The sequence below is a fragment of the Ictidomys tridecemlineatus genome, chromosome 2 (genome assembly GCF_052094955.1).
Source record: "Ictidomys tridecemlineatus isolate mIctTri1 chromosome 2, mIctTri1.hap1, whole genome shotgun sequence".
NCBI classification, from domain to species: Eukaryota; Metazoa; Chordata; class Mammalia; order Rodentia; family Sciuridae; genus Ictidomys; species Ictidomys tridecemlineatus.
Window position 1 is genome coordinate 202,662,122 of NC_135478.1, and position 21,192 is coordinate 202,683,313.

Genomic DNA, 21,192 nt, shown 5'->3' on the forward strand with positions numbered 1-21,192 from the left:
GTGACTGTGTTTAAAAATTATTAATAAAAAGTATCCAGAGCCACACTGATCTGGTTTTGAATTATGGGATCAATACTTATGGGATCAATACTTAATGGATATATGATATTAGATAATTAATCTAATTTATCTTTGCCTCAGTTTTCCCATGGAAATGATGACAATACCCATCTCAAAAGGTTGTTCTAAGGAAAAATTATATACATTACGCATAAAATATTTAGCATTCATGGATGCTAACTGCTTTATTGTTTTTAAACTAAAGGGCAAGTTTAATATTACCGATAAGTAAGCCAATGAGAATTAAGCAGTACTTTGCACTAGAAGTTGATGTAGCTAGATACGATTTGTTACTATAAGGTTCCAGAGTATAGTTTCTAAAAGGAGACAGTACATTCTTAAGACTTTCTGTTCTTGAGTGCAGTGGCCATAAGCTGAAACCAAGGTGGCCTCACACACATTAAATCCAACAGGACAGTACTATTTAAAAGTTTTAACCACTTCTAAAACTTTCTTCCTACTTTTGTGACCAGGTCAATCATCCCTAATTTTGTTCATTTATGGTTCAGATAAAAACATGCAAGCTTTCTTGAACATGGACATCTGAACAGCCACTCATCATCATGAAGATAGCGGCACCAGAATGCATGGTTTAGAAGACAGAACTAATTAATAAGACTGTGTTTATCAGAAGTAACAATCCAAATTTGATATTCAATATCATTACCCTTTCAAGTAAATTAAATTTTAGGGGGGAAAAAGTACAATTTAAGTGATCCAGACTGGAACTCTCTTTTCAAGTATGAAATCTCCAGGAATATGAAAACATCAACTTTCCAAACTGAAAAATAAGTTGTACCACACAATGTCAAGGTCCCTTTTAGCACAAAGGTTTAAAGATGTGAGGGTCTATGCATATATTTGTAGCACCTTTGATGCTAATCTGGGTTTCTAAACTGGCACTTGGGCTTTCTGTATTCAAGGAAGCAGTGATGGAAGCATCTGCTCAGCAATAAAAGGAAATTTTAAGACAGACACCAATCCCTTGGTCCACCTCAGCTCTCCGATCTAAATGGCCTGCACAATGGTCAAGAAAATGGACTTTAGTATCAGACAGTCTTGGGATTAAGTTTGAATTTTACCACTTTCTAGCTGTGAAACATTGACCAAGTTATTAAATCTCCCTAGGTCTCTTTCCCTTTTCTGAGGAAGGGCATAATTATAATGACACTTAAAGAGAATTCAATGAGACAATGTATATAAGGAGCTTTGCAAGGTTCTTGAGACATGGTTAGTGCCTAATAAATAAGTAAATGGTGAGATCAGTGTGTGCAGATACCATCTCTTACAAAGTGTAGACTCTGGAGAAAGGCAGGACCAGGTCAAATCCTGGCAGGCTTTTTCTGCTTACAAACTATGTTTTCTCTGGTAAGAAACAAACTCCAAAAACCTCAGTTTCCTCATATTTGTAAAATACCAGAGTCAAACTCACTTCTGTTTGGTCTAAAGCTTATGTTCTGTAGTACTACACGACAGCAGTGAAGATTAGACCTGAAAGGTTGATATTTGTGTTGCACTTTGTAGCTGAAGTGACCCCAAGAAAGAATTCCATATTGGTGGAGGTAGTAGCGATAGTAGTAGTTGTTATTGCTGTTTTCATGCTTTTATTCATTATCATCATCACCACCATCACCATCACCACTGATAGCATTGGTTATGGGTGATAACCTGCTTCCTCACATGTTGAAGTCAGAACATTAGAAAGCACATCAAGGCAAATATATAAAGCAGGGTTTATTTAAAAAGGGTTTAACATAGACTTCTCCTGGGAGGGAGAAGGAGGCCTGGTATCATAAGAAGCAAGGTGTTCTGCCCTTTTTATATGTCCTAAGTTCCTTTGTTCTCCTGCCCTCTTCCACTTATCTTTCTCCTTTCTGCTGACTAGGCCTAGGGAATGCTTGGTGAGATGGCCAAAAGGTGGGAACCAGGTGGGCTGAAGGGCAGGATGAGCAGTTAAGGACATTAATTAATAATCCTATAGCTCCCTGTAGGGAGGGGGCAATTCCTGGGACAGGTTACCTTGGCAACAGGTTGGAGCAGGGGCAGGTTCTTGATAAGGGTGGAAGAAGGGCTCTGAAGGAATTAACATTTGAATCCTTCAGGGGACAGTCTCCAACTTCCTGGACTCACTCAGAATTGGCCTCCTTGATCTGACCTGACTCGATTTACCTATCTATACTCACTGCCTGTCTAATTCTGGCTTCACCACCACCATTATCATCACCACCATCATCATCCAGTGGTCTAGGATGGACCTAGAGGGTAGAGTCAGGTTGTATGAGACATTAATTAGGGTTGAACTGACCAAGATGGAGCACTAACTCAGCCCTGGTAGCTCAGTATCACCCAGGCTTTTCATAATCACCCAGCTCAGTTTCCATCCAGTCAAAGGTAAGCACAGAGGGGCAAAGGAGTATCTCAGTTTTGCTTTAGGTTTCCTGTCCCTGAAGAAAGAGAAATTGCTGTGGAAATGAATGCCCCTTCTAGCCTTTGAGTTCTCAAGTTGAATAGCTAATGAAATAATTCAGGATACCCTGGTTATAAGCCACTTAACTTCTCTGATCCTGTCCTATCATCTCTCAAATGGTGATAATACTGCTTACCTCTGCACTCCAGACATAGACCATTCTCTCCTGTGTATCCAGAGTGCCTAGGACACTGTATTTTAAAATTTAAACATGATTTAATTTAGTAGCTGGTTATGTAACTATTCACATGAATGAATTTGAACCTTCCAGAAAGCATGAATCCAAAAAGAAATGTCCAACAGGTGATTCCAGACAGATATTTTCTGGCGTTTCCAGTTTTAGTCTCAAGAATTCTGAACATCAAGGGAAAAAAAAATTCTCTAGAGTTTTTCAGTTTTATTCTCCTAGAGCACAATTCCTACAACAGATCTCCATGCTTTCTGAGAGGGTGGGGGAAGAGGTCCGTGCCCAGGCATCTACCTCTCACTGTTAACTAACAACTCTTTCAGATAAATGAAAAGCACAGAGCAGAGGCCACACACCTGCTCTCTGGCTGCAAAGGCCCTGCAACTGCTCAGAGAAAGCCATTGAGAGCGGAGGAGGCCAGGGGTCTCTATGTTCTGAGGGATGGAGAATACAGACTTGCAAATTTTGAACAGTGATGCTAAAAGTTATCACCTTTGGATTCCCCATGGGAGAACCTACTCAGCCTTCTCTCTGGAGCTCACCAGACTGAAATGCGAAACCTAAGAGGAGGTGTTAAGCTTGTCAGGATGGCAAAGCCCAGCCCCTTGAAGTGTTTCTCCATACTGGGGAGCCACTGTGGGTTTTTTTTTTTTAGCATTAATGAAACTGTAGCCTCTGGTTTTGTGTTTCTGCTTCCACATTCTCCCTTCGTGTCATCATTGTTGATTGCCTTAATTCAGGGACCCTCTTCTGGGCCTTCAGCTGTCTACTCCTGACAATGGATAGGTCCACTCCTGCTCTGATATGGTAGGAAACTGCTCCCTGAGCATCCCAAGTCCGAGGCACCTTCACCACTGGTCTGGCCTGATTCTCTCTCTCTCTCTCTCACACACACACCTCTCTACTCACTCACAATTCACTATTTTCAGCTGGCTCATATATAAGTGTTACTAGAGAGGAAGAATAAGTTAAAGCCATTTTCAGTTTAGGTTATTTGCCAGTTCTTTGGGGTTGGGGGATTTAGAAGCAGGTACTTGGAAGACATTTCTGCCTGGGGATTGGGTCAGGAGGAGGAAGGCTGAGCATTAGACCTGGGACAAGGACGAGGCCTAGAGCACAGCATTCTGAGAGGAACTGGGGAAGAGTGTCTTCCAAGCCACACCACCTCTACCCGGACACCGCCTGCCTCTGCCTTGAGAGTTAAAATGAGGATCTAGATGATCATCCCCCAAAGTGAGCATAAATAGAAAAGATATTGAAAATAAATCATTACAAGGGACAGGATTTCACCAGAGGGGAACATGTATGTTCCATTGAGCCAAGTACAAACAGTTGTCAGGCTTTGGTGCAGCTTTGGAGGGACAGTTCTTGAACTCTGAGCCCAGCTTCCATCCACACTTCCCAGTGTACTTGGAGACAGCCTTGAGGGAAGGTGGTCCCACAGGGTGGGGTGGAGGCTGCTGGCTTAACTCCACACTCCCAGCACCAAGCAAGAGCGTCAGGAAAGGCACAGAGCAGTGAGGAGAAAGCACCTTTCTTCTTGGGAGATAAAAGGATTTTCTGTGGAGCTTTTCTTGGAGGGTTAGCAAAACTCGTTATTGATTTCTGGGGCAAAGCCTGGGGTCACAATGCTCTTGATTCTCCTGCGGCCTCGCGATGCCCTCACATCACCTTCGCCTGGGTATATGGCAGTGCCATGTTAACCCTGATCTCTTAATGACATATTTCTCGTTCTTGCCCTTGTGTGAAATGACAGTTCTCTGCTTGGCTGGCTTTCCAAGGAGCCGGAAATGCTGCTGTCTGACTTCTTGAACTAAAGAGTTCACTATCAGGACAACACACATAAAAAGACGGGTGCTGGGGACGTCTTGGCTCCCTTGCAGAGGGTGTTGTTTATGAGAGCGTCTTAAACTGTGATCAGAGGAAGACAGGAGAGAGCTATAAAAAGAACTATGTGTAGTCATTTGGGGTGGAGAGATATGAAAAATCTGATTGCGGAGTCTCTAAACAACATGACTGAGCTTCAAGTGCGCAGAGACACTTAAAGAAGTTGATGTTTTAAAGTCAAAGGAAAACCAAACACAAGCTAATATGGGAAGGTGTTTGAATGAGGAGGTGTGGTACCTGACTCCCAGAAATGACTTTCAAGACTCCAAAGGTGGGTAGAGTGGGAATTGCTCTTTTTAAGGGTTAAGAATTTTTTTTTTGGCTTGCTGTTCTTGTAAAGGGAAGACAAGTCTGTCCTTGAGAGAATTTGTAAGACAGTCTCTCTTTAAAAAAAAAATGCTCTGAAAACAATTAAGTGCCACAAAACTTTGAAAGAACTAAGATCAACTTGGTGTTTGACAAAGCTAATATAAGAATGGTAATCAATCCCTTGGCAATGGAAATTTTAAATTCAAAATAAGCTTCAACAAAGCCTTTGAACCTTCAAACACTTTATGCTTAAGAAATTAATGGGTCCCTGAAGAAGTCACATTTCCTTTTCTGTTTCTGTAATATATACTTCAATTACATTAATCAACAACGCAGCAAAATAACTGACACCAACCAGCTTCCAAGTCACTTTTCCAAATGCGCCTTTTCTTCAGCAGAGACTTAGCATTCAGATAGCTAATTGAGGTTTATATAAGCATGAATAAATATTTGGTGAAGCTGGATTTTCCCATCCTGTTGTCACCCGTAGCTCACCCCAGAATGGCTTCCCACCCTTTTTTCCCTTCTACTGTCATTGCTGTTGAGTGTGATAAACTATCTGGCTGACAGAGATATTAAATAAAACCCTTCTTCTGCAGTATCTATGAAGATGCCAAAACACCCAACAGATGAGTCTGCTTTTAAAGCAAAATGGAATTTCGTGAGATATTTTGCTTTGCTCCAAGGAAGAAATCAGCAGAGGGGGATCCCTGGTTTCCTGAATTCTTCTCAGCTCTGAACAAATCAGAAAAAAATGGCATCCCTCCACTTAGGTGTGATCCTCCATGTAAACTGTCTTTGCTTTAATTGTGTCTCTCCTCAGCTCTATCCCTTTGAGGATTTTGGTTTCACTTAATTTTTCTCAGAGAAAGTGTCTCCAGGTTTCCTGTTGGTTTTTCCATTTTGGCTCTCTCTTACAAATGGAAACCTTAATCATAGAGACTTTAAACTTCATATTGTATAATATTCCTCAAAACAAACGAGAAATTTTAATTTTTGATTTGGGTATTTGCCTATTTGTGAGTGGTAGATATCCATCTAGTGGGAGATGATTTCTCCTTGTTGACATTGGTCCACAGAGAAGTGCTCCTGACACTTTGCAGGCTGCTAAGATGGCTAGACCTCACTGTGCAGCTGCTGAGCCCCTGTTGGACATTTCCACATACACCATCCCCATCTGGAGGGTTGAGATACTGAGCCCCTTTCACTAAGGCTCTTGGCTGACCCATCATCTTAGCAAACTATCTGATATATTTACCTCTTAAGGTGAAATAGTTCTTCAAAATGTTTTTGGGTTTATTGGAGAACCTCCTAAGAGAAAATAAATTAGTTTCTAATGGTGGAAGTACCTGCACTTGGCAATATAATATATTTTAAGATGCTGTGCAATAAAGTAAACTTTTGAGTAATATCACTTAGTAGTTTAAATCCATATATTCACAAGATTCATCCTTTATAAAAATAATTAAAGAATATCTATTATTGCCTGGTTCTGTCCCCAGCACACCCCCCCAAAAAAAAAGAATACCTATTATTGATAGTTCAGATATATTGCTAGAGAATTCCATGTCATGAGCAATGTGAAGGATGGTTGATACTTCAATGATTACTGCTAGAGTTTGAATCTTAAATGTCTCTGAAGGTCAATGTGTTCAAGATTTGGTTGCCAGGTTGGCAATATTAGGATGTGGTGTAGTTTTTAGGATAAGAGGCCTGGTGGGAAGTCACTAGGTCATTGGGGGATGTGCCCTGAATGGGAATTGAGAAAGCCAGGTCTCTTCTTTCTCGTTTGCTTTCTGGTCATGAGGTGAATGGTTTTCTCCACTGTGCACTCCCACCAAGACCCAGCCACAGGCCAACACACAGGGCCAGCTGATCATGGACTAAAATGTCTAAAACTGAGCCCAAACAAGCCATTTCTCTTTATAAATTGGAAATCCCAGTTATTTATTATAATAACAGAAAGCTCATTAACATAATCACTCATATTTTGAGGTCTGATTAGCCCTGAAAGGAAAGTCAGAACATTTAGGACGTTACAAACCAGTCACTTGGTTGAATTTTTCACTTCCACATCTGCATTTTAGGCAAGCAACCAGGGGCATGAAAATGCACTATTTGGTTGTCAAGGCTGATGGACTCTCCACAGTCTCACCTTGCAGTGCTTCACTTTGCTGTGATTCCTCAGAAAATTTGGAATGGAACCTCCATTTGACCCAGTCATCCCACTCCTAGGTTTATACCCAAAGGACTACAGCATATTGCAGTGATGCAGCCACATCAGTGGTTAGCAGGACAATTCACAATAGCTGAACTATGGAACCAACCTAGGTGCCCTTCAACAGATGAATTTCCCCCTCTGTCTCCTGAGAAGACAAAAGAGCCTTTCACATGATGTAGACTTCCATGCCTTGAAAGCAACTTTTCTTGTGTACATGAGTTTGGGTGACTCTTCTTCCATTTAGTAAGATTGACAGCACCTAAAAATAGGATGAGAATATCTGCTGCACATTAAGAGAAAGTGCATAGGTCCAGATCTTCACCAGAATTGGAAATTGGAATTCAGCAAAAGGCCTCTATGTACAGAGAGGGTTTTAGACCATCCCAGCATTTGTGCATTAAGGCAGGAAGCGATGCTCACTCAGCTACCCAAATTGGCCACAAGCAAAGCTCAACGCTTCCACAATCTCTGGGAAAATGAGATGTTACATGTTCTTAGCAGGAGCTGACAATTAAGCTGAGTGAACAATCGTGCGAGGCGGGGGAGTGGGAGCTCATGCTGCTCAGCCACATGCCTCAGGTGCTGGGTTGAGTGTGAGGCCGAGGGCCAAGAGCTTTCAACCACCCAAGAAGCCAGGGATCCTGAAACCTACAACCCTATGGCATGTTATTCTGTTTATTATCATGGAGACTCCCGGTTCCTTCCAACTATTTCCTCTGGCACGATAAGGATTTTGTGAGGTGCCAGGGGAGATATAATTCATTAGAATCAAGTAATGATTTGTAATATTTAAACTATTCCATTAAACCAGGAAGCAGGTCAGAAACTAACCTTTAAATACAGCCAAGGGAGAAAGTCAGCCCAGCAGCTTAAAATATATATCTTTTGCAGGAAGCATGGAGCATATAATTAGCTGTAATTTCTGCAACTGCAGTCAGGAAGCTTTACTTTTTGGCTGATAGGCAGTGTTATCTCCTGATGGCCTGGGAAACCAAATGCTAGGGTTACATTTCTGGCTCCCACATAGACCCTGGTGGGTGGCTTTGGGGGGAAACTGGGCAAAGGAGCAAAGGAAAGGAATGAGCGGGGTGGGGCTGGGAGCTGGAGCAGTTGTAGGGAAGGATCGGGGGTTGATGGCCTCTTTGATTCTTTTGTAAGGAGACTACGAATTTTGAGAATTATATTTAAACATATTCTGATTTCCAGTGTGATCATTTCCCAAAGACGCTTTTTCATGCTTAATATATTGGGCAAAAGCTCTATTCCTTGGCTCCTGCTGGTAGTCATGGAGGAAGTTAAATGTGCTACTGTTAAAGGATCACTTTTATTTTTGGCTGTTTCAACGAGCACAGATTTTTTTTTTTTTCCAGTGGGCAAGTCTCAGTCTGGCAGAGGCATTAAAAATTAGTAAAGGTGGAAATGCTTTGAAACATTTGATCTCTTCTCAGGGAAGCTGAGCAGAGGGGAGGGGAGTCTCTTAGGAAGCCTCGCTGTGTGGAAGCATATGCACCAACAATGAGATTTTTCTTCAGTGCCTCCTGAGGCCTGAATTCTCCCCTCCAGTCAAGCACCAAAGGGGGAAAAGCCCAGCTCTTCTCTCTGACATTTGATCTAAATCTCCTGAAGTCATTGGGGGAGGTCAGGGAAGCTCAGACGGGGGCAACAGAGCAGAAACAGCAACGTGGCAGTAAATAAACCTGATTTCTGTCCATTCTAGTCCAGGCTGGTTTGGTTTGCTGAGAAGTCATTTCTCTTGCTTTTGTTTTTCTGGAAATTGTCAAATCCTGACTCCTCTTGCCCTCTGAACCACATCAACCAACTAATCACCTGATAAAATAACATCTATCCTATCCTTAACAAGAGTGACAGTAATTGGCCTTTTTTTTTTTTTAATAGCGTGGGATCAGACCAAGGGTCTCATGCACACCAGGCAAGTAAGAGACATTTTTAAAAAACATTATACCTCCTAGTTATTTATCAGAATCCTGTGTTGTATTAAATCTCTTCTTTAACTATTTGTAAAAATTCTACAGTTTATTGGGGAAGAGAGATATATGATTTTAAATGATTTTTTTTCCTTTAAAAATAGTGCATGCATAGCTTAGCACCAGAAAAGCCCCAAAACTATTTCTCTCTTCTGCTTCCTAGGATGATCTCCCTTTGATGGGGATCACGTTCAGATGTGTATTATACTGATATTCCCCAGATAACACATCTTGAATTATAAACTCAGGCATCTTCCAGGTACCGAGGAGGAGAGGATAAAGCAAGAAGGTGAGCAAACATTCATTAGATGAGAAATGGAAAAGCAAGGGGTAGCTTTCCAGGGACCTCCATCACCAGCATTTATCCTACAACATCCACAGTACACAAATAATTGCCTGCAAGCTCTGACTTGGTCAGATAAACCTGCTCACTGCCTCATAGAAACAGCCCGAGAGCATTTCTTGGAAGGCTCGCGTCTCTTCCGCAGCAGCTGCTCATCTCTAATGTAACAGCTCTGTGCTCTCCTCCAGAGCACAGCCGCATTGTCCCAGCTATGAATAAATCATTAACCCTATTTTATTAATAAGGCTAAGCTAACAATACTCCCAACCTGGCCCCGCTCTTCCTTTCCTGCCGAGTCTCAGAAACAAGTGCTGTACCGCTTCCCGTGCTGAGCCTCCAGGATTTGCCTTGCAGGATCTGGGTCTGAGGCGTCAGCCAGCTGTCAGCAGAGGAGACCTAACTCCAAAACCTGGGAGACTGTGATTGATGACAGAGTCCGCTTTCCAGAGAGGCAGGAGCTTGGGATATCCACTGCTTCTGTGGGACCCCCATGTAGGAAGGCAGTCCTGTGTGTCCCTGAGAAATCCTGGGGGAAGGGGCAGAGCTCAGGAACAACGTATCTGGGTCTCATTTTTGTAAAGAAGTAACTGAGATTTTCTTTAAATTTTGCTTATGAAATAACACTTTAATGATCTTTCCCCTCTCTGAGTCACCTCCAATCTCCCCAACCTTTGGAAACAAGTGAAAATAAATAATAAACTTTGCTTTTAAAAAAAATTCTTATCATTGTGGAAAGCTCCTTGTTATAGGATCAATCTTGTTGTGCTATTTTCTGAGTTATTTTTCTTATTGTCCTCTGGCTTCTTCTTCTTCTTCTTTTTTTTTTTTTTTGGAGGCAAATGACAGAAAGTCACTTTCAATGAATATAAACAATAAAGAAGGGGAGAGTCGGTTGACTCAATGAAGATTTAAAGAAGTAGGATGGTCTTCAGGCATTGGGCTGAATCTGAGAGCTAAGAAAGACCTAAGACTTCATTTTCAGGCAGACTGTCTCACAGGGTGACTCCCGTTGGGGATCTGTTGAGGTTTGGGACACCCAGCTGCCCTCTGGAGCAGCTGAGGACTTAGTCTTAAAAGAACTAGTAGTAACTGGCCGTTTCCCTGGGAAACCTGATGAGCTTCCCTGGATCCACCCTTTCCTGAGCCTCCCCACTCTGCAGATGATAATCCACATCTACTCAAGTCTTCGCCACAGACTTGGGGTCATCCTGGGTTCCTCTCTGTCCTTCAGACCCCTTCTCCAATTCCCCAGCAAGATCCATCAGCCCGATCTTTAAAATGTATTTGTGTCCAAATCCTTGTAATCATTTCAGTCACTACCACCCTACTCTGAGCTACCACCATCCCTTGCCTGGACTCGCCCAGAAACCTCCTGTCTTATTTCCCTACTGATGCTCTAGCTCCTCACTAAAATTCATTCTCCATGCTTAGCTCTTAGGATCATTTTTTTAAATGATCATAAGGAAGACTCTGTATCTGCTTAAAACCTTCCAAAATAATTGCGTAATAGGTAACTGAAGCACTCTCTCTACTCCCGGGTCTCTGCCATTAGCCCCCACAGCACCCTCCCCACTTCCATCACCCAGTCCAGTGCCAGGTACAAATAGACAGTCAACATATTGGATAAATGAACTCAAAGTGGCAGAATTCTAAAGTGTATCTTTGCTTACATGGTTTGCATTTCTTTGGGGAAGTTCTTTCCCAAGTTCGTGAGGTCTGGCGCTGGGCTGCCATTCCAACATTTGCCAATAAGCTTACGATTTTGGCAGTTCTACTTTGCCTGACATTTCTGTAGACTCATTTATATTTAAAATACTTCAATATGGAAATAGTAGTTGTGGTCTAAAACACAATGTCATTTAAAATTAATATGTTTTGATTGCTATGAATTCCTTGTTTGACACTGAGGTAATTCATAAATGACATGATGAGACCGTTCTTCCAGAGTTTCAGACTGTTCTGAAAGTGTATTTTTCCTAACAATGTGTTGCAGGCTTTTAAGAGGAATAGCCTACAGTGCATGCCAGGGGGAAATGCCAGTGTGAAGGACTGAAAGAAAAGTCTAACAAACTGCCAAATTTGTTAGCATTTTGAGGGACCAGAATATTTGTGAAATTTTGAGTGCCATTTATTTCCTCAGGCCAGTACATACCAATGTGGTAACATTATGAACCAGAATTCACAGCTCATGCCTGCAAAAATACTTTCAAGAAACTTCTAGTGAGTCCCCTGTGAGGTTCTCATCCACTGTAGCCAGGGTTCTGTTCTCTGTCATTTGCCCGTAGGCATCTGATGGAGGCCATGACCTTGCAGAACAGCTGTTTTTCCCTCAGTGGAGCACCAGAATCCCGACGTGCCAAACTGTTCAGCCTTCCGTTTTGTTTCACACTCTGAAGGCACAGAGTGTTTCTTTGGTACAAGGTTCTGCAAAGTTTTCCTGAAACAAAATTACTTTCAAACTTACTTCTTGCCCACTTACCCCAGGACAGACACAAACTCCTTCTGCACAAAGACTCATTTTCTTGGACACTGAATGACAGATACCATTCTGTTTCTGAGAAACACTTATCAAGCTTCCTCTTCCTTTCAGAAAAGACTGTTCCTTTTCTAATAGAAAAGGATTCCAGAGATATCCGCCTATAAGCAGGTGTGGTTTCCTTCTCTGCATGTTGAGAACACACCTGTCTTGGAAAGGGATGTAGACTTGGATGAAGCCATACCGACTCCCCTCTCACTGAGCCACCACATGGCATGATGATGATGCGGGAGAACAGGATAGCGATGGCCTTAGAAGACGGGAACGGAAAGGGCAATGTGACAAAATACAGGTCTGGGGTAGAGAAAATTGGCTCCTTATTGTAAAGGTGCAAGAAAAAATATGACAAAAAGACATTCCATGGAAACATATCAAAAGGAACTTTCCCTAAACTTCCTGGTGGGATAAAACAAGAATTCTCTTAGCATTAAGATGGCAAGAACTGAAGGTATCTCCTCAGGTCTTCTATCAAGACCAAGAGCAGCCCAGTTTGTCTTCCTAAGACAAGAAAGGCTCTATTTGAAAATGGCAGCTGATATATTGAGCATTTGCTACATATCTGACCCTGAGCTAAGCATTTACATATATCAATACATGTGATCATGTATTAACTCTATGATGTAAAGTTGCTATTATCACTTTTATTTTATTTTATTTTAATATTTATTTTTTCTAGTTTTAGGTGGACACAATATCTTTATTTTATTTTTATATGGTGCTGAGGATCGGATCGAACCCAGTGCCTCACACATGCCAGGCAAGCACACTACCACTTGAGCCACAACCGCAGCCTCACATCATTTTTATTTTATTTTATTTTTTTTTTAAAGAGAGAGTGAAAGAGGAGAGAGAGAGAGAGAGAATTTTTAATATTTATTTTTTAGTTTTTTAGTTCTCGGCGGACACAACATCTTTGTTGGTATGTGGTGCTGGGGAACGAACCCAGGCCGCACGCATGCCAGGCGAGCGCGCTACCGCTTGAGCCACATCCCCAGCCCCACATCATTTTTATTTTAAAGATGAGAAAGCTGATGAGAAAAGCCTGTGCCACCACAGCCCTAATCCCAGAAGCTCAGAAGGTGGAGACAGGAGGAGTTGTGAGTTCAAAGCCAGCCTAATTAGCAATGGTGAGACACCAGGCAACTCAGTGAGACCCTGTCTCTAAATAAAATACAAAAAAGGGCTGGGCTGGGGATGTGGCTCAAGCGGTAGCGCGCTCGCCTGGCATGCGTGCGGCCCGGGTTCGATCCTCAGCACCACATACAAAGATGTTGTGTCCGCTGAGAACTAAAAAATAAAATATTAAAAATTCTCTCTCTCTCTCCTCTCTCACTCTCTCTTTAAAAAAAAAATACTCATGGCACTTTAAAAAAAAAAAAAGGGGCTGGGGGATGTGGCTCAGTAGTCGAGTTACCCTGAGTTCAATCCCCAGTAATACTCCCTCCTCCACAAAAAGGATGAGAAAGCTGAGGCATAAAGAGGCAAAGTAACTTTCTCAAGAGCCACAACACGTAAATTGCTAAAGCAGGATTTATACTTAGGCAATCCAGGCAAGGGCACTTAAATCACATTGTGCCAGGGTTTCTCAACTGCTGCATTATTGACATTTTAGGCTGGATACAGATGATGCGGGGGAGCTGGCCTGTGCATTTTAGGATGTTGAGCAGCATCCTTTGCATCTAGTTATCTCGCAATTGAGAAAACCAAAAATATCTCCAGACCATTTGTCACCATGTCCCTGTTGAGAACCATTGTTTGGCACCAAATGTCCCTATATTTTGACAATGGCCCATCCCAGCTCTGACCAACAGTTCTTGTCCCCAGCTTCTTTGGGATTATAAATGAGTTTACAATGTAAACATTCAATGAATTAACGTTGGTATTATGATATGAAAGCTCTGGGCTTGTAGTGCGAGCTTTGGTGTAAGTTTCCATCTTACCATTTCTGCTTGTGTGGCTGTCATCTGCCAAGAAAGGCAGCAAAGCAGGGCAGAAGAGAGGCTCCTTGGTGGACAACAAGAGGCTTGAGGAGTGATTCTACTATTCTTGTCAAATTAAAAGAAGTTCAGCTATTAGTGACCAACTCCTGCAGCCACGGCCAGTGGTTTGAGCTTTATAAACACAACCAAAACATTTGTTTTGTTCAGGCAGAAAATAAAATCATCAGAAAAAAATTTGATTAATTTCAGTTTGTAATAAAAAGGCATTCTGAAAATATAATACCTATTCCGTTTTTGTAATTAATAATTTTTATTGGAGTCTTGGATATTTCCCACCCTGAGGCCATTAGCTACTGGACTTAATGAAGAATATGTCTGATACCAAAGCATCAATGGCTTGAGGACCAGAAAGTGTTGAGCAAGAAAAGAAGCCCAGGATGATGTGTGAAAGGACAGAACAAAAAAGAATTTTTGTATTTTTATTGCCCAGTGGCTCATAGAGAATGCACCAACAAGTAGGAAGCCATCTTTGACTGGTGTCTGAGCCAAAGAGAAGTGATAAGTCAGGGAGGCTCAACTGCTAACACTTAGGTCAGGTAGACACGGAGATTCATACCAGAAACAACCACAGAGGGCTTTTTAAAGATGCTGAAACACTAAGGCGCCCTCAAGACAATTTGTGAACTGCTAGACAAAATCTATACCAAGCTTTACCACTAAGACCAACCGATAGTCAGGGTTCAAAGATATCGGCTACTTTAAAGCAAGAAATACTAAAAATTCAATGGGACGTGAGAACACAGAGCATGCAGAAAGAGTTTGCCATCTTCATAAAAAGCATCACACCAGCATGGTGATGCTTACAGATTTGGAAAAGCCATGTTAGAGTTTCACAGAGCAAGTTTGCGAAGAAATCTATTCACTCAGTTCTGTGGCCACCTTCCCATATGTTCATGTAACTTCCTTCTGTTTCAGTTGCTTTATCTGAAAGCACAACAATGCTGCACACGGTCTTATCTTTTTCCTATTTTATATTTAAATGCTTGAGAGGTAGTACCATTAATTAACAGGTGAAGTTGAGGCTCAAAGAAGTTAAGTCACTAGCCTAAAGTCACATAATCAGTCCTAGGGATGCTATTTCAAGTCCTATCCTGTTTCCGATTTTCTCCTTCTGAAAAGGGTAGACTGCCTCTATAAGACCTCTTTCAGCTCCAAAATTTCATAACTTTTATGGGTTCTGTAATTGTAAAAGCATATCTGGTCCTTAAATGTTTTTTTACCTTTCTTCCTATGAAAAAAAAAAAATTTGTCTTAATCCATGTTGTGTTGCTATAACAGAATACATGAGACTGTATTTCTTTATAAATAAAGAAAATGAATTTATTTAACACAGTTTTGGAGGCCAGGAAGTCCAATATAAAGATACTGGCATCTGGTATGGGTCTTATTACTGCATCTTCCCATGGAAGAAGGCATGAAAGTGACAGAGACTGAGAGAGAAAGAAAGGAGCCATACTCATTCTTTTACCAGGAATCCACTCCTGTGATAATGTATTAGTCCATTCCTGAAGGCAGAGCCCTCACAACCTAACCACTTCTTAGATGCCTCACCGCTTAATACCTTTGTGTTGGGGATTCAGTTTCTAACTCATGAATCCAGGGGATATACTCAAACTATAGCAGGGTTTAAATCATCAAAGGCAAAGAAGTTGCCCAGAGAGCCTGTTTTTGTTTTGTTCCATCAACTTTTGTCCCTTTCAGCCTTCACCAGTTTAGATCATCTAGAGATGGGTTCCAAATACCTGTTTCAGATAAATATTCAGATCCAGAGACTCACCTCAGAAAAGAACCACGGAGGACAATCCAAACTAATGCTAAAAGCACCACAGCTGAGTAGGACAATTTAGACCTTATTTTCTGCTATGGGGAACAGATAGTCAAGCTCTGTGGGTTTGTAAGTTAAACAAGATGATACCGTAGAATTGAGAAGAAGCCATATTCCACAATTAGCTAGTCCATCATGCTACAGGTAGATGAGCTCTGGGGAAGAAAAGAAAAGAAAAAAAAAACACCTATGTCATTCCTTGGCTAAAAGACCTCCATGGGGTTTCAGCATCTTTAAGGAAAATTCAAATCCTAAGCATAGACAGATGTCAGGCTTTTCCATAGCATTTTCTCTTTTTCCTTTCCCAATTCTAATATAAGATACCCCATATCTTATATCCACATCATACTGGAATTCCTGCTCTCCAAAAAGTTGTTAGGTGCTTGCTATTAGTCCCCTCCCTGTCACATGAAATGCCCCCACCCAGCAAGATTCAGAACAGAGTTACCTCTTCTACAAGCACCTGAAATCTTTTGATCTTATCTTTACTACAATTAACTACTTGGGGGGTATTATTCCATTTCTTTGGCTCTACCATGAGTGCATATCTTATTTTTTTCCTATCATGGTGCCAAGTTCAAAACACGTGTTCAACATAATAAGTGTTTGCATGAACTCAAGTGTTCAAAAAAGTTAGTTGAAGTGAATAGGAAGAAATCAGAGCATGCCCCTGATTGCACTTTATCTTCTTTGCCTTCATGCCCTCCAAACCCTTTGTTCTATTTTTGTATTGGTTGATTTGCATTAGAATGAATTAATATTGGTTGATATATAGAATGCATTAGTTTCATTTGGTTTCCCAAGAGTCAGAGACTGCCATTCCTTTAGAGACCCTACAAAGTACCCTGCACATAGCAAGTGCTTAAGAAATGAATTAACCCCCTGACTTTTATTTTTGGTGCTTGCTCCCAATATAGGATTTAGGATTAGGCTATGTACATTCAAAGCCAGACCAACTGGAGAAGAACACAAATGATGGACTTACTGGTTAAATAAGAAGCAGATCAGTGGAGAGAGTAGAGGGGGGCCTTGTATGCATAGACACAACTCCGAGGAGACCTTCTTATTACATGCAATCCCTGCATGCATAGCTGAGTCCATCACTAGGCAGATGTAAAGATCAATGTTATTTGTATAAAGAAAAATTTGCTGCTTCTATTTAAAGAAGAGCACATGTGGAATAATCAGACAGGACTGTCTAGGGTCCCCAACTCTCTCACTTTGAAAACTTCAGTGAATCATTTACTCTGCCAGGTCTTAGTTTCCTATTGGTAAGAAGTGAACATTCATTGTAGGATTTCTGTGAAGACTAACTGAGATAATGCAAGAAAAGGTCTTAGCACAAGATTAAACAAGGACTGAGAGCTCAAGAAATGTAAGCTTTCATCATCATCATCAACATTATGACTGACTTAAGACTCAAAGTAGGGCAAGTAACTTGCAAATAGAATTTTTAAACTAGGAAAATGTGCCTTGATCTATTTTTTAAGTTACTGAGAATAATAGTATTTCTCTTGAAATATATTAAGAATTAATTAAACATATATTCAGAGTATCCCACAATTCAGGGATACTATTTATAAAAATACTATTTATAAAACTGAGGAAGAGCAAGTTTTCCAGATCTGCTTGTCATTGTTGGCTGGGAAAGCAGATGATATTTACAGGCCTCCCCCCACTTTCGAGTTATTTCAGCTGATCTGGTTTTGATTGGTATTGTCTAATGTTGCATTTGGGGGTAGCCAATTGATGCAGTGGATTAGGAGCTCTACAAAGTGTCTTCAGGCAGAGACCAAGACCTCTTAATTTTTTTGCACCCCCTGTGATGCAGAACACAACACAGGCCACATGTAGGTGCATAAAAAATACATTTTACGACAATGCATGAATTACATGTATATTACAAAGACTCTCTGGGCTATATTCTCTCTCTTATAGTGACTTCTATGATTCCTGATAAGAATAAAGAATCCTGAGTATTCTACTGCTTTTGTATACAGCTCAGGGGAAACGTTCATAGCTTTGGCATCATGCTAACCTGAGTTTGAGTCTTTCTCCACCAAGTATTAATGAGGTGCAACCTCAGACAACTTAGCTTCTCTGGAGCTGGATGATACAACCTAAAATTATGGTACTGAATGATCTGATATATGAAATTAGCACATATATAAGGTGCTCAGCAAATTGCAGGATTTTTTTAACCCCTTTCTCCCTTCTGCAAGAAATCAGAATATAGGATAAAGAAAATTATCCCCCTGAGATACATTTCACAAAAGGACCATTTAAATTGGGACAAGAGCCAAAACTATCTGCAGGATTATTTTAGAACAGGACATGGGTTCTTCATTCAGGAAGAAAAAATGTTCTAAATCCCTGTAGACTGTCTTGAAGTACATTTTTTTGAGAAAATATTTCTTGGCAAATATTTTTTAAATTTTGCTTTTACATTAAAAGTCGAGATTGGACTATTTTGATTGTATAGTGTTGGTTCTCTGAGTGATGGAGGGGTCTATGCTTAGTCCAGGGGCTCTGTAAATTAATGAGAGCTCAGATAACAAATGGCAACAGTGGTGATGCTGGACTAGTTCTCATGCCTTATGTTGGCACCCAGAGGGGTTGGCTATGATTTCATGTTTAAAGAACTGTGCGTCATAATAGAAGACGTCAGTGTGTGATGTATGTCTTCCTGCTACTGAACTAAGACATCTATGCAAACTCACAGTCATACACATGCTCATGCATTGAAATCAGTAAAATTGAACTGGTTGAATTTATACAACTGTTTATTTTGTGTCTGAGATTCCATTTTGCCACAGGGACATTTTTTTGCCTTAATTTGATTATTTTGTGGATGTCTTAAAAGCTTAGTGTGGCGATTCCTGGGAAAAGCAGATACTGTCCCTAATATCCCCCAACCTACCCCAAGGTTACCCATACTTTTTAAGTGGCACTAATTCCTTCCACACACAAACTCACACATGACACTTGTAGCATCCTGTCCTGTTTATTCACGAGACTGGATAAAAAGTCCAGTCTTCAAAGTCCAGTCTTAGGAACTCTCAGGCAGAATTCACTGGTTCAAGAATGCCTAATTTCTGTTGGTGCCCTGTTCATGCACATTGCTCAAGTTCAAGCATAGCCTCCTGGAGATGGGTGCAACTTGCCAAATGCCAATCAACCTGTTTACAGCAAGATCCCTGTCACACTGAGAAGCAAGCACTGAAACAACATTGAAATTTTATCCCTGTCTTTGATGTACTCCCCCTTAAGAAAAGAACTGGGATCTTTTTCAGTTTTTCAGGTCCTGTTGCTATCAGGATTGGAAGACCCATCAAGTGCTCTGCTTTTTAAATCTAACCTTTGGCTTTGTCTTATTTCTTACTGATTATTTTAGACTTTTTATTTTTCCAGGTGGCTCACATCTCGTGGACAGAAACTTGCTCTATTGGGGTGCTGGCGGTATACCCCGATATTCCCTCCCACATTCTGCTTCTCTCAATAATTCCACAAGCATCTCTTATCTGATGCACTGCCTCACTTCCAAAGTGCCTTGGACTCAGACGCTCCACCAGGCGTACAACGGACCAGTTAAAGGTGCATGACATGCAGAGACAGCACATGTAGATTTTATTTAAAGGGACACATGGCTACCCATTCAAGAGGAAATGTTGTCATCCTGGTCAGGCCTGGATCCAATCTGTGTTAAAGAACATGAAAAGAATCTTGGCTACAACAGAAAATCATCATATGCTAATATAACCAAGTCAGGTACACTGCTATTTCGTGCCATCTTCTTCTTGCTCATGTGAAGGTTGCCATCATTTCACACACATTTTGCAAGGATAAAGGTAGAACAATTACTGCCTTCTTGTAGGAATGGAGAAGCAAACATGTTTTATAACAGAGTTGCAACATTTTTGAATTTTCTTCTTCAAACTTCTAACTCTGTCTTCTACATACCTTTTATTTCTTTATATATAGATAGAATGTCTTTCTCTGTGACACACAAACACATAAAGTCTGGTCAAATAGCTAAGGGTTGAGGTCCCTATTCCATTTGAAATTTGAAATTGGAATTAGCAAAGTATGGCCTTTTTCAAAGCAACTTAGAAGCTAGGCATCATTAGCCTAATAGGATGTAACACAAACCAACAACTAAATCAAAATGTCACACAACAGACATTGGATAAATCACCTGCAGCCCTAAGTCTCTAGAATTGCCACCCTTTGTGGATCTTGAATAGACCAATCAATACATCTTCAACCAAGGGTCAAGGTCACCAGGCTGAGGAGAGACCACAGCTCCTGGTGCCCTTGGTTTTTTGTGGCCGTTGTTTATGTGTTTTAAGCAACATAACTACTAATAAGGTTATTTTAAGAAATATTCATTTCTCTCTGTTATGGCCATGATACTCAGTAGTGAAGGGGAAACAATTGGACACACAGAAACTAAATATGCTATTGGGTTTTACAAGACTTTCTTCTTTCCTCTTAGAAGGGAATTTCTGTAACTTTCGCCTCTCAGGCATGTCACAATGTACCTGAGGAATAAAAAGGAGGCAATGCCTCTCAAAAGAATAAATAGCTTTTACTATGGGCTAATAGAGCTGTAGTATTGGCAACAGCATCTACAGAATTAACCTGCAGTGCTGAGCCACACAGAAACAAGTGAGATTAGTTCCATTTCAGTTACAGTAACAACAGGAACCAGGCCCACATGTTTGTATCTTAGTGGAAGCAGAGGACAGATTGCAAAGCAAGTCTAGATTCAATAATCAGGCAGGAATGAAGCCCTCCTCTGGAAAATCAAAATAAAATAATTGCTAGTGGCAGCTTGCACTGGGTTCTAAGAATTAGGAGCCAAATGTTTTTCTGCAAAAAGAACTGTGGGGAAGCAAAAGGAAAATAAATTGCTCCAGGTTCTAGACATTCTTTATTCCTGGGCACTGACCGTCTTATATACAATCTTCAGAAAAATGGATGGTTCAAAAGCAAAGCAAAACAAAATAGAACACGTCATGGGGAAATCTTTGCCTGGCCCTGAATGAGACAATTCAGGTCTCCCAAGCCAGCGTCTCCGGTTTAATAAAGGTTTCAGAATCTGCCTTACAGTATTTCTTTTTCTCTCTACAATTGAGTCAAGACACAAAGAACCCAAGTTATACTAGAATTTTCTAAATTAGCACTGGATTTGAAAATAGAAATCAATACTGGAGACTTTCAAAAATGAATGTTTATTTAGCTTTTATACCATTCCCCCCAGAGAGCAACACTTTAGAGGTCTATTCCTTTGGATTTGATCTGAGAATGTGGGATCTGTCTTTTCTTACTCCTGCCAAGTTAATCCCACTCCTCCCTGCCTCTACCTCTCT

General features: G+C 40.9%; 1 long non-coding RNA gene across 1 annotated transcript; it reads left to right on the forward strand.

The window, feature by feature from the left end:
- Nucleotides 1-4,585: 4,585 nt before the first annotated feature.
- Nucleotides 4,586-20,925, forward strand: LOC144370319 (uncharacterized). The gene is made up of 2 exons (XR_013430298.1): nucleotides 4,586-4,872; nucleotides 19,232-20,925. It is a non-coding gene; the product is annotated as an uncharacterized LOC144370319 (long non-coding RNA).
- Nucleotides 20,926-21,192: the final 267 nt, after the last annotated feature.